This window comes from Hypomesus transpacificus, chromosome 9 (genome assembly GCF_021917145.1).
Source record: "Hypomesus transpacificus isolate Combined female chromosome 9, fHypTra1, whole genome shotgun sequence".
Classification (NCBI taxonomy): domain Eukaryota; kingdom Metazoa; phylum Chordata; class Actinopteri; order Osmeriformes; family Osmeridae; genus Hypomesus; species Hypomesus transpacificus.
In genome coordinates this window covers 695,707-701,860 of record NC_061068.1, presented here as the reverse complement: position 1 = coordinate 701,860, position 6,154 = coordinate 695,707, and the positions used below count along the sequence as shown (strand labels likewise).

The 6,154-nt window shown below is 38.9% G+C and overlaps 1 long non-coding RNA gene across 1 annotated transcript; it reads right to left on the bottom strand.

Moving 5' to 3' along the window:
* Window positions 1–1,000: 1,000 nt before the first annotated feature.
* On the bottom strand, window positions 1,001–3,963 carry LOC124471476. The gene is made up of 5 exons (XR_006956546.1): window positions 3,826–3,963; window positions 3,082–3,171; window positions 2,783–2,879; window positions 2,176–2,429; window positions 1,001–1,153 (listed from the first exon to the last, which is right to left on the bottom strand). It is a non-coding gene; the product is annotated as an uncharacterized LOC124471476 (long non-coding RNA).
* Window positions 3,964–6,154: the final 2,191 nt, after the last annotated feature.

Genomic DNA, 6,154 nt, shown 5'->3' with positions numbered 1-6,154 from the left:
AGTCAGAATATGAGTCTGAGAACTCTCCGTTGGGCTTTGACTACAGGGCGTGTTTCAAACAAGCCTGGAAAACAAATGCCTCTTCGCTCAATTGGATAGATCTACAACCAATCAGAGCAACAGAGTATGTGACGTATGTTAAGCACCGCATAGTTGTTGTCAACAGAACTAAACTACAAGCAGACTTGAAGTATGCTTGAAGAATGAATACAAACGATTTTTGCCGTGTTGTAAAATTAATTTAAGGGTAGGGGGAGTAGCCTACTTGTTCACAGGGTCAACCTTTTTGAGCGAAACAATAAAGGGCAATGCATATACGAACAAGTTCTCCGTTTAGCATTACAACTCCACAAAAGAAAAGGAAAAACCATAATGGCCAGTGGGTTTTCATTGTGTACTATCTTCTTCGCGATCATCGGGGCCAGCTGATAAATTAAACTTTTACCGAATCCCGAAGGAAGGACGGCAAAAACATTTTCCATCGACAAATGCCTTGATTGCGTCTCTCTGTTCCTCTTTCAAAATTAATGCGCTGTCAATGTCTTCTAAAACAGACTCGATGGCAGAATCATAACATCCCAGATCTCCAGCAGTAGCCATGTTTGTTCAAAATGAATTCAACTTAAGCGCTCTTTTGTGACGTGTGTGATTACGTTACTGTTAATCACCTGTCCATCATCGTATAAAGCCCGCCCTGGCAATTTCATTGGTTCGCCCAGATTCTGGTTTTCTGTAGTTGGTCCCCAATAGAGACCCTCCAGACCCAACTTCCCGACCAAATTTTTTTGGGGGCGGGAGAAGTTGGGCTTCACAGCAAACACAGGGTTGGGATACTGAGGAGTAGATTTGGTCTCAGCTTTGGTAGGGACACTGCCCCCCCCCCCCCCCCCCCCCCCCCCCCCCCCCCCCCCAATTCACACGGTCATACACACACACACACACACACACTTTTACATAAACACACAGATAGTAAGTAAACGAGAGTCCACTCAGACAGTAATGCTATCATGATTTATTCCAAGATGTGTCTCAGAACATGTACTGATTAATTTATCATCATAATGGTCTAGGTCTGATTTGGCTCTTCCCAGTTTGCACATTGGGCGGGACGGGCAGGGTTCTGCTTGTAGCGTGTGACCAACTCCCACCAGCCCTGAAGAGAGAGAAAAAGAGAGGGTCAAGGATTTGTTTCTGCATAAAGAGCCTGGTGTCATATGACAGCATTGTGAGAGTGACCAAGGACCATTAGAGAAGGATTTTCATACACCATTATATCATAGAATGAATAAATGTAATATGACTCGAGTAGACTTGAACTGACCTTGCAAACATTTCACCATCAGAGCTCACAAAATTGCATGAATAAATGCATCAAACCATTTGTCATATAGGTCTTTAAAATGTTATAACAGTATACCATCAGAGCCAAAAATATAGACATGCATCTCTTCCGCCTATGGTCATCCACTCTAATTCAGGTATTTTGGGCTGGACAGTGTTCTTACTCATCTGTAAGCGTCTCTTAAGTACACACATTCTATTTGTGACTTGCTATATGCTTCAAGGTCTTTTTTTTGTAGTACTGAAGTAAAATTGTGGCACTGTTGGCTCTGTTATTGCACTTATTGTTGCATGTCTCACTGGCCATGTAAGTCACTTTGGATGAAAGCATCAGCTACGTGAATATATCAAATGTAATATAATACATTATTTCTTATTTATGTAGTTCACAGAATTAAATAAATTGGCTAAACAAACTACACAGAGATCTGCAAAAGCTGCAGTGTGATTGGCTCACCAAAGGTTTAGAAACAGCCAATTGCCTGAAGATGAAAAACACTAAATGGAGGGAGTGTAGGGTTTAGGGACTACAATGTATACTACAGATACTATAAATATCAATGTAAACATAAAGTTATTTTGTCTGTTGTTTGCATCAAACAGCTAAAGTGCACTGCGTGTCATCATGCACGCACGTACGCATGTTGCGTGTACAATTTTAAATTGTGTAGAATACCTATGCATGCTTAAATTATACTCTTTTTAAATCTACGATTGTGTAGAATACCTATGTATACTTAAAGCACTTTTTTGCAAAGAATTTCTAGGAATTTATATCGTGCCTGATTTAACACTAAACCTTTAGCCTTTACATTAAGAAGAATTTCACAGTACCAGACAAGACACTCTTCCAGAAATTCCATATCGGATGTAGGTAACTGTGTGTTCACAGTTGTTATTCATGTTAAATTTCCCACAACACGGTGTGCTTTCAGCGTTGTCATCATATTGTTTGCATTCATTGAGTCTGTTTGTTATGTCAATGATATCTTGTTGTGTCAGCACTTTCCCAGTTTCATCTTGGTAATTATCTCGTCTGCGATGTTCTCTGGTCTGAGGATTCAATTCTTTAATTTCACATTTTTCTTCTGAAAGGGATAGGCATAAATGGCTTATAAATCTGCTATACATGAGACAGAACCTGGGATTTGAGACAAATATTATTTTGTATATGTTCATGTATATGTTTAGATAAATGCATGTTTTCAAGGGTATGCATTAAACCTTTTAAATAAAACCTGCATTATATAACTGATACAAGTATACCTGATAATGTAACACTCCGTAACATATGTGTTGTTGTTAAAATCATTACAGCCTATTCAGTTTTGACTATTATACCAGATTATAACAGAACCTCCGCCATCTGGGTCAAAGGTGTGCAATATGCATGTGTGATCTTACAGCATTCAGAAAATGTTGAGTGAAACAAAAAATTAACCTGTCTTGTGAAAAAACATCTCATCTCCTTGGGTATTTCGCTCTCCAAGAGCCAGACCGTAGTGTGATTTGAATCTAATGATGTCGCCAAACCTGAACTGTGGAAATAATACAAAAAGACACAATGTTTTATGGGTTTTTTTGTTGTTGTGAAAAAAAACAATTAATTCTAGGCTTCCACAGCAATGATATGAAGGGTTGGAAGTCAATAAAAGGGTTCAACAAATGGAACATCTACTATTTGTATAAGAGCAAATGTGTGTATACTGTATTTCAGTATGCATGCAAAAAAAGTTCCACCTCTAATGGTTGATCCCCCAGAGTTCTTCCAGCCAGAAGGAGCAGAGAAACTGCAGACAGGAAATTCATCTTCGCAACAAGGAATGTGAACTGAAAGAAACATAACAATTGCTACCCATTCTGATGAAGATTAAAACATTTACAATTAATATATTTTTCTATAATTTATCAAATGGGATTCAAAGCTAAATAACTTTTTGTTCCCATAAAAACAGACACAGAACAATTTCTCAGTTTAATGCTTCACTTCCACATGCACCATAATTCATACATTACTAACAGCCTCCTAATATTACATTTACATTTAGTCATTTAGCAAACGCTCTTATCCAGAGCGACTTACAGTAACTACAGGGATATTCCCCCCGAGGCAAGTAGGGTGAAGTGCCTTGCCCAAGGACACAACGTCATTTGGCTCGGCCAGGAATCGAACTGGCGACGTTCAGATTACCAGCCCGATTCCCTCACCGTTCAGCCACCTGACTCCCCCATATTCTCAGTCTTACTGTACTACTACTCCTTATCTGCTTACAGTCATACACTACTAACTGTGTCCTGTTACAGTCAGTCATACACTACTAACTGTGTCCTGTTACAGTCAGTCATACACTACTAACTGTGTCCTGTTACAGTCAGTCATACACCACTAACTGTGTCCTGTTACAGTCAGTCATACACTACTAACTGTGTCCTGTTACAGTCAGTCATACACTGCTGTCCGCACCCTAATATTCTCAGTCTTACCTTCTACCAGCTATCAGCAAGTCTCTGATGTTCTTCTCTCTAACAGATGACCAGATGGAAATTATGCTAGTGGCTTCTCTTTTACCTGTGGTCCAAACGACAGGTGGATGCAGAACTTTGGGCATCAGGATATTTAAAAGCCCGTCTTATCACACATCAGCTAATCACCACCCTCTGTTCAACCAGAGGGGCGGGGCAGCTAGTATCAGAATGTACAGGGACACTGGATACAGAACAGGAGACACACAAATACGCACAGGTAGCGAGTGCAGGAGAATAGGATAGAGGTCATAAGTTCAAGAACAGGTCAAATCTTACTTGTTAAACTGCTGGGTAAACTGACGTTAAAGCATAGCAGCACTTCACAGGGATGGTTTATTGATAAAGAGACATCAGTGCAGAAAGCTAATATGTGTGTCGGACCCTGGGTATCACACTGGGGATGAAATACGAGAAGCTATGGAAAGAAGTAACCATCCATCATATAAAGGACAGTCAGTGTTCCAACATCCTGTAACCTCTCCAGAAGAATCATTAATACATTTCATACATAGTATAAGTATATTAACAGTTATCTGAAAGGTGGACTCAAAGTAGATTTCTCAGTCAAAAAAGATGCACTTAAGTATATTTAAGTATCCTTCAGTGTACTTTTTTTTACCTGGGGAGAACCTCTTTGACCCCATACCATTGAACACTGGTGTCACTATCCAACAGTTTACTTAAAGAACTGAGCGTGTGACAAAATGCAAATGCTATAGAAACTATAAGAAATTATCCGATACACATCCAGCATGGTCACATTATAACTCAGCCACAACTGAAATAACCGTTATCTGTGTTGAGCCATTTGAGCCAGAGATCACAGGCTCATCCTCATTTACCTGCAGGCAAATGTAGACCTTACAACACATCAGTCTTCTCACTCTAAGGTGACCCCCCCCCCTCCCTTTCTTATCTCCAGCATTATAGACATGCAAGTGTGGCCCTTGTCTTTGTGTGTCTTTTTATGGCATTGGTTAATTTAGCCATTTGTGCTCTAACTGATGTTTTCTTCATTGTTTTTTCATGTCATTCTGATATAATTGTGATTTCATATTGTTTACTTTTGTTAAAATGCATCACTAATATTTTCTTTAAAGCTGTGTTTTACCACTTACCGAGGAGGACAGATGAAACACATTGGCCCCCATCCAATGGACACTGGTGTCACCATTTTACCGTTTACACGGTGAACATATCTGAGAATACTAATTACACTTACAGTTATCTCCTCTTTCTGGTCCAGAGTCCCCTTGCCTGTAGTCCCCTGGACCAGACTAGGCACCTATCTACCACTGAGTACACCAAGGTCATGGCCCCAATATATTTTTTCTGCAGGTTTAGGATATTTTGTTAAATAAGAATAGAACTGCTGACGTTGACTAAGAACTGTGCATTAACGCACAGGTAACGTGGATTTTAAACTTGTCATATGGGGTGCGAACCAGTAGTTCAGTGTTTAGTTTAGTCAATGAATAACCAAACGGCTAGGAATCATGCAGGCCTGTAATCTACCGTCGTTCTTGAATGAGGTGTGTCATTTGATTGTCATTTGGCTACAGCAGGAATGCCAGCAGCCCACAGTGTTAAATAACCATGTGCATCCTTGTTTTGAATACACCACACAGCGTTTATCATACAGTTTGAATACACCACACAGCGTTTATACTGCCAAATGAATGAAGGCTGCCTAGACAGAAAAAAGATGCAAAGCAACAGAATGAAGGTTATATTCTACATATCATTAGCTTTAAAACTTTTTACCGAAAAGAATGTATTCGGCTATAACCCCTTTGTAATTACCAACATTTTGATTAATAACTGTCATTTGACTGCGTATACTTTTCTCAGTAACTAATGTAATACAATTACATGTATTTTTGTATTCACGAAAACTCCATAACATATAACTAGTCACTCCCCAACCCTGGTGCCAATGTAACAGACGTGGTCTTGCAAGTTCCGTCAGAGGTATACGGGCCACTGTCCGCTCTGACCGGGAGTCGAACCGACAACCTCTGACTATGGAGGACCAAACCTGCCATATTTACAAATGAATGAATGAATAAATAAATGTCCACATCCCTGCATTTAGACAGAAATAAACAAATATATGTATTAATTAATGCACAATTGTCAATCAATAGTTACATATATGTTACATTTATGTATGTATTTATTTTTGTATTCATTTATTTACTAATTTATTAATTCATTGAATGATTTATATATTCATTTATTTATTCATTTATTTATTCATTTATTTATTCATTTATTTATTCATTTA